Source organism: Peromyscus maniculatus, chromosome 15, assembly GCF_049852395.1.
Source record: "Peromyscus maniculatus bairdii isolate BWxNUB_F1_BW_parent chromosome 15, HU_Pman_BW_mat_3.1, whole genome shotgun sequence".
Taxonomy (NCBI): Eukaryota; Metazoa; Chordata; class Mammalia; order Rodentia; family Cricetidae; genus Peromyscus; species Peromyscus maniculatus.
The window spans coordinates 23,520,695-23,529,194 of NC_134866.1; positions in this window are offsets into that span (position 1 = coordinate 23,520,695).

Genomic DNA, 8,500 nt, shown 5'->3' on the forward strand with positions numbered 1-8,500 from the left:
GATACCTCTTACTTATAGAATTGCTCCTCTCTCTCATCTATTCGACTCCTGAAGTTCAGACTGGTGCCCAGCTGTGAATCTCTGCATCTGCTTCCATTAGTAACTGGATGAATGCTCTATGATGATGGTTAGGGCATTCACTAATCTGGTTACCAGAGTAGACCAGTTCAGACACCCTCTTGACTACTGCTAGTATGCTAAGGTGGGGTCATGCTTGTATATTCCTGTGAACTTCCCTAGCACCCTGTTGCTCCCTATTCACATGATGTCTTCATTTATTATGGTATCTCTTTCCTTGCTCTTCCACTCTGTTCCTATTCCACCTCGAACCTTCCATTTCCTTATGTTCTCATCCCCCATTCCTTGCTTTCCATTAACTTCCACCCCTCATTTTCTCATATAGATCTCACCTATTTCTCCTCCACTGGGCTATCTATGTGTCCCTCTTAGGGTCCTCCTTGCTAGTTATCTTCTCTGGAACAATAGGTTGTATTCTGGTTATCCTTTGCTTTACATCTTGTATCCACTTCTGAGTACCATGTTTGTTTGTTTTTTAAGTCTGGTTTACCTCACTCAGGGTGATATTTTCTATATTTTCTAGTTCTATCCATTTGCCTGCAAATTTCATAATACCATTTTTTTTACTGCTGAATAATACACCATTGTGTATAAATGCCACATTTTCTTTATCCATTCTTTAGTTGAGGAGCATCTAGGTTGTTTCTACATTCTGGCTCTTACGAATAATGCTGCTATGAACATAGTTGAACATGTGTCCTTGTGGTATGATTGAGCATTCCTTAGGTATAATCCCAAGAGTGGAATAGCTGGGTCTTGAGGTAGAATGATTTCTAAAGTGGCTGTATAAGTTTGCACTCCCACCAACAGTGGAGGAATGTTTCCCTTGCTCCTCATGCTCTCCAGTATAAGTTGTCTTCAGTGTTTTTGATCATAGCCATTCTACAGGTGTAAGATTGTATCTTGGAGTCATTTTGATTTGCATTTTCCTGATGACTAAGGATGTTGAGAAATTCCTTAAATGTCTTTTAGACATTTGAGTTTCTTCTGTTCAGCTCTGTATCCCATTATTTAATTAAAATCCTTGGTATTATGATATTTAGTTTTTTGAATTCTTTATATATATTAGAGCTATTCAATATAGTACTTGAAGTACTGGCTAGAGCAATAGGACAACAAAAGGAGATCAAGGGAATAAAAATTGGAAAGGAAGAAGTCAAACTTTCACTATTTGAAGATGACATGATAGCATACATATGTGACCCCAAAAATTCTACCAGGGAACTCCTACAGCTGACAAAAACTTTCAGTAATGTGGCAGGATACAAGATAAACTCAAAAAAATCAGTAACCCTCCTAAAAACAAACAAATGATAAATGGGCTGAGAAAGAAATCAGAGAAACATCACCTTTTACAATAGCCACAAATAATATAAAATACCTCGTGGGAACTCTAACTAAGCAGATGAAAGACCCATATAATAAGAACTTTAAGTCTCTGAAGAAAGAAATTGAAGAAGATATCAGAAAATGGAAAGATCTCCCATGCTCATGGATAGGTAGGAGTAACATAGTAAAAATGACAATCTTACCAAAAGCAATCTACAGATTCAATGCAATCCCCATCAAAATCCCAACACAATTATTCACTGACTTGGAAAGAACAATTCTTAACTTCATATGGAAAAAAAAACCTAAAAAACATTATAGCTAAAAGAATCTTGTACAATAAAGCAACCTCTGGAGGCATCACAATCCTTGACTTCAAACTCTACTATGGTGCTCTAGTAATAAAAACAGCTTGATACTGTCATAAAACCCAACATGTGGACCAATGGAATCAAATTGAAGACTCTGACATTAATCTGCACACCTATAAACACCTGATCTTTGACAAAGAAGCCAAAACTGTACAATGGAAAAAAAGATAGCATCTTCAACAAATGGTGCTGGCATAACTGGATGTCAACATGTAAAAGATTGCAAATAGATCCATATCTAACACCATGCACAAAACTCAAGTCCAAGTGGATCAAAGACCTCAGCATAAATCCAGTTACATTGAACTTGATAGAAGAGAAAGTAGGAAGTAGTCTTGAATGAATTGGCATAGGAGATATTGAGAGCCACAATTAATAAATGAGACTGCCTGAAACTGAGAAGCTGTTGTAGGGCAAAGGACATGGTCAATAAGACAAAATGACAGCCTACAGAATGGGAAACTGCTAAAATAATTTAGGTGGATTTTTAAATTATTGACTTAAATCTACTTTCCATGCATCCAATTAATTTAGACATTAACACTCAATAGACTGAGTATTTAAGTAGCATTTGATCTTCAGAAAACCTTTACTAAATCATTATAAGCTTTTTAAATCACCTTCCTTAGAGGAGGAAAGCATGTATTCTTTTGTGTAATCCAAATTAAATCCTAAAGTTTTACATTTGATGTAGCAGACTACATAATGCTTCTATTTTCTTAAATAATCATTCCTAGAGACTAATATAGAAAGATGGTATGACATCAACCTCTGTCCTCCACAAATTCACACATTGAAATATGCACTTGAGCACACATGTGCACATAAGCACCATCCATCTGAACTGTGTTCATCTTCCAGCATGTCATCCTACATGTGTCTGAATATAATTTTCTCACTTTTATTCTCCTTTAATAGAAATGTTTGAATTTGAAACATATTCAGAGAAAAATATTCTCATTATAGAAGAAATTTGTCTTCTAAAATATTAACTTAATTGCTCTAAAATTTGAAATCCTTTCTTCAAAACAGAAAATCTTTTTGGTTTTATGTATTCAAATGGAAAGCCCCCAAAAATCTGCATTCTGCTCCAAATTGGCTCACTATAATGACCAATATCTTCTGGAAATGACAGTCTAGCCATGGAATGTAATTACATCTATACTCCCTTTTTCTTTCTTTCTTCTCATTTTTGAAAGTTATATTTTGAAACTAGTTTGCTGACTGTTGGGTTTCCATGAAAGTTTTACAAGGATCCTTAGTTTTGGTTAACTAGCCATTACTCCTATGTCTACACTCTTCCCCAAACAGTCTTCAACCATCAACATTCTCCTATCTTCATTTCACATATGCATTACTATCATCCACTTATATATGTTGAGTTGGATTTTAATATATCTACCGATGATTACAGGTCAGAGATCCCCAGCTAACTCAAAAACTTACTGACTATTACTATTGCCCTCAGTTACTCTTCATAACTACATAACAAGACCCTGCTGCCTAAGAGACCCACATTGTAGACAAATTTGTAAACAGTCTTATTAATAAGAAACACAGACCTAAATACAAGGGTGCAAGCCATAGAGATCAGAGCAATAGTTGCCAACTAACCTTAGCTCACCATGTATCCATAGATTCCCAAAGAACTTCTTTCTTTCTAACCTGTGCCTTCATTGCCTTCCTGTTCTGCCTTCTCATTGGTTCTAAGCCCAGCCACATCACTTCCTCATCACTGCCTGTCTATACAGACCTCCAGATCTTTATAGTTGGTACTGGGATTACAGGTGTGTATCACCATACTTGGCTGTGTCCTTGAACACAGAGACTCTGCCTGCCATGTGATCAGATTAAGGGCATGTGCTACCACTGCCTGACTGTTGTTTTTGGCTGACTATGACCTCTGATCTCCAGGCAAACTTTATTAACATACAAATAAAATACCATATCTCAGCACAAATAAAATATCACCACACCACATGTTTGCTAAAAGACATAGATAAACCAACCATAAGTTTCCTACTGTTGGCTAGGTTTTATAGTTCTGAAAGTTGTATGAAGGATGTTGGGGGGAAAAAACTCACCAATTGCTCTGCTTAGAACAAGATTCTGTATGCTGCTGTACATAGGTCAATCAAGATGTGTGTCTGTCCATTGCTGCAGTGGTACCATGGGCATTATGGATTAGATAACCACTTTTTAAATGGATTTAAAACCTTCTGAAGAGGAGGTAATTTTCTGTTCATGTTTAATTTGTCAAATGTAAACAAAAATTTAAATGATTTTTTTTTCATTTTTAGCAATATAATATTTATGGGTTGCATAAATATTGTGGCATCTGACTAAAACCTGACCTGATTCTTTATTCTTGCTATAATTTTCCATTTGAATCATATAGTATACTATAACATTATTGTTCAAATGAATATCATTTGTCATCTTTAAATTTATATATTTTGAGTAATATTTTCAATTTTCAATAAATTGACTTTGAAATAAATTAGCATAGGGAATTTAGAGAAATGTTGAAACATCTCCAGAAGCAATAGATAAAAAATAAATTTAATTTTACACATATTTTGGCTACCTTGATCAGAAATGAAATCTCTATAAGGTATAGGTGAATTATTTTATTCAGTGTTATTGCAACAAACACTACACACAATACTAACATTTTTTCCATTAACACATGATACTCAATATATATTTAAATAGGAACAAATTACAGTTGTTTTTCATTTTACTGTTTGCTCTTTTGGGGCCTGACACCCAGCTCCCAAATTAATACAGGGAGACTTATTCTTACATGTGAATGCCCGGTCATAGGTTGGCTTGTTTCTAGCCAGCTTTTCTGAAATTATCCCATCTACCTTTTACCTCTGGGCTTTTACCTTTTTCTATTCTAGATTAGTTTTGTACCTTCTTATTCAATGGCTGATTGTGTAGTTGGGTGGCTGGCATCCTCCTCTCCTCTTTTTCTTGCTCCTCCCCCTTCTTTCTTCTCCTATTTATCCTCTCTGCCTGGCAGCCCTGCCTATCCCTATCTCCTGCCTGGCTATTGGTCATTCAGATTTTTATTAAACCAATCTGGTGTTTTAGACAGGCAAACATGGCATCACAGAGTTAAACAAATGCAACATAAAAGAATGCAATACATATTTGCATCATTAAGCAAATATTACACAGCATAAATGAATGTAACATACCTTAAAATATTATTCTACAATAACAAATCATACAAAGTAATGTTCTGCTAGTTGAAGAAATTGTGTATTCAACACCCCCAAAAGACTTGGAACTTTTCTTCTTTAATAAATATTCTAGATGTGGGTATATTATCAGTTGAAGGTTTTCCTCCAGATAGCACTAGCTTGCTTCAAAATGACAAAAAAAGAAAAATCAGAATAATTGACCCTTTGCCAGCTTGATACAAACACTTTACTATTTAAATATTACCCTTCAATTACTCATTATCCCAAAGTTCTATTAATATCATATCTCAGTACGAAACACATTCCACATTCCAACTTTTGAAAGTTCCACAGGCTTTAAAAATTAAAGGACTTTTAAAGTTCAATCTCTTTAAATACCCAAAGTCTCTTAACTGTGGCCTCCTGTATATTATATTAAAAAAATAAATTATCTACATTCTTACTCCAAGAAGAAGAATCATGGCACTGTCACAATCAAACCAAAGCAATACTAAAATTAAAAACTATAAAATATTCAGTTTTTGACAAATGGGACCCACTGAAGTTTCCATGATCTCTAACAGTAGCTCCACTTTTCAAGAACATACAATCGGTGTCTTAGTCTCAATCCATCTCTACACCACAGCTGTTGCTGCTGCCCCATGGTGGTCATCCCATAGTACTAGAATGTTGACAATGACAAGGTCTTGTAGATGTAACCAACTGTCTTATTAAATAAGAAACACAGAACCAATGTAAAAGAGAAAGCTGAGAGGTCAGAGCTCAGAGCTAAAATCTTACCCTTCCTCCTGCGAGCTCCTAGCTTCCCGAAAGAGAGATATTTCCTGTGTGTAAGTCTTTTCATAGTCTTTTGTTCTGCCTTCTCATTGGTTGTAAACCCAAACACGTGACTGCCTCATCATCATCTGTATGTACAGCCCCCCAGGTCTTAAAGGCATATGTCTCCAATGCTGGCTGTATCCCTGAACACACAGAGATCTACCTAACTCTTCTACCAAGTGCTGGGATTAAAGGCATGTGCCACCACCGCCACACTCTTGCTATGGCTCTAATAGCTCTGACCTCTGGGCAACTTTATTTATTAACATACAATCAAAATCACATTTCAGTACAATTAGAATACCACCACAAGGTCTTCTGAATCTAGGTTGTTCCTTAATAAATATCCTCTCCTGGGCTATCTTTAGATACTATGACCATGTCACATGGTACCGAGCCTCAATCCCTTGCAATGATCCCTTCAATCATCGAGCATCTTCTGAAACTGAAATTGTACCTTCACTAATGGCCTCTCAGAGTGCCAGTCTCAGCTGCTCCCCACGTCTTCAAATCAAGCACCAGTGCCTTCATGCCTTCAAAACAAGCACCAATGGAGAGACTCTTCAAAATTGTTCAGTTTGGCTGCCAGTATAAGGAACCACCTTTGCCTTCACTGGAAACCAGTTTCTATGTGTTGTTCCTGAGGAAATATTTTCCAGAAGAATTTCTGTTAATTATTTGGTTTAAAAATTGATAACCCTTCTGTCCATTGTGCTATCCATATGGGCCATCAATGGGTGTAAGAAAGACCTACTAGAGCCCACACTATTAAAAAAAAGAATTATTCCTATCCTCACAGCAGCTATAAACTTCTGGTAGCTTTTAAGTAAGGAATGAACCCCAGAGATCATCCTTCTCACATTTACCAGGATGCTGGCAGGCTTGTTCAAATGTAGCCCCATGTAGGAACTGCTGTGAGTTTATGATTCTGGTACATGCAATGTCTGAAAACAGCATTTCTCAGTTCCCTTCCCCCAAATCCAGCTCTTACATTCTCTCTGTATTCTCTTCCTGAATGTTCTGTGAGTCTTGGTGGTGTTAGAGGCTTAGTACTGAGTCTCATATTCTTAGCATTTTGACAAATTTTGCATCTCTTCGTGAGCTGCTGTTTATTGGGAAAAGAAGCGTCTATGACCAATGTTGAGAGCAATCCAGGTGAGTGTGTATAAAAAATATTTAAAAGATAATTTGACAGCAGGACCTTTTACCAAATAAAAATAGTGGGCTGTATCATAGAGCCTGTGAGCTTTAAATCAGTATTGTAATACTGGGAAAGAAATACCCTCTTGTGGAACAAGGTTCCAATCAGAAAGTGATTAGTTAACCACCAACAGTCATAACAATATAGCAAAAATGTGTACTTTTTGCCTAGCAGGTGTATTTCAGCGTCCTGTGCTGATGATAGCAACTGTCACTTTAGTTTTTCTGAATGCCATTGAACTTGGCTTAAGTGATACAGTGTCTCCTGATTTTACTCAATCTCTCTGACAGCTACTTGACTGTGATATAATCTGATTTCTACCACTTTAGCAGCTATGTGGTTTTTCTTTGCTCCTGTTTACAGTTTCTTATAATAATGAAATCCTTGCTGAGATTTTCCTTTTTGTTCTGGATCTCTCTGGAACATTTTAGAGGACTTCTGTAGTGGATAAAAGTTAATCTGGTAACAGCTGAATAAGGCAAATACAAACCGTATATTTCAAAATTTAACATTCTCAAAGGGAAAAACCTTGCTTGCTTTAGAACATAATGATCACTATTATTTTTTATGTTATGAATATTCAAAACTTTAGTGTTGCAAGCTAATTACTATGGCAATATTTTGACAGGATATATCAGATGGACTATAAATTAGTCAAACTAAATGATTCATATTTAATGAAAAGCTTTATTGACTAAGAAAAGACAAAATGTAAGGTTCAATTGCATCTTAGAAATAAAGTACCACCCATGTTTACTGTTTCCATAAAAAATCATTTGTTTGGTTTTATCAAAATTAGTATTAAAAATGAGAAACTTTGTGCTTTCAGGAGTGACCTAAAAGGATCAGGAAACAACACAGAAAGGAGTGGGCAGAGACATAATGTAAGAATTTGTAGGGCTGCTGGAAAATTATGTCTTCTGCACAGGACATGCTATAGTACTAATAAGCTCATGGGAGCTATGATTTCATGGACAAGACTTCTGCAAGATCAAGACAGACAAAATCTTGGCATGAATCTGGAACAAGAACATAATAATGCACCCTTAACTGAAGAGCTATTGGCATCAAATCCTGAAAGACCGAAACTGTTCAATCCCCTTATTTTACTAAGAAAATCTCTTAAATTAACAGGTAAATAAAGTTACTATGATACAGGTTTAAATAATTCATGGCTACAAGTCTAGGTCTGCTCAGCTTATTAAAGTGATTGCTTCAATATGAACAGAAGAATAAACACACCAAAGACTCCACAAGAAAAAACAATTAAAACAAAACCCTGAACAGGTTAAATAAAGAGGTATGAGAAAACAGAACAAAATCAGCAAAATGACCGGAATTAATACACACTCTTCAATAATAACTCGGAAATTAATAGTTTCAATTATCCCTTACAAAAACACAGACTAGCAAATTGGAATAAAAACAGGATCTATATTTCAAATGATTCTAAGAAACACACCTCGTCATTAAGTATAGACATCTCATTA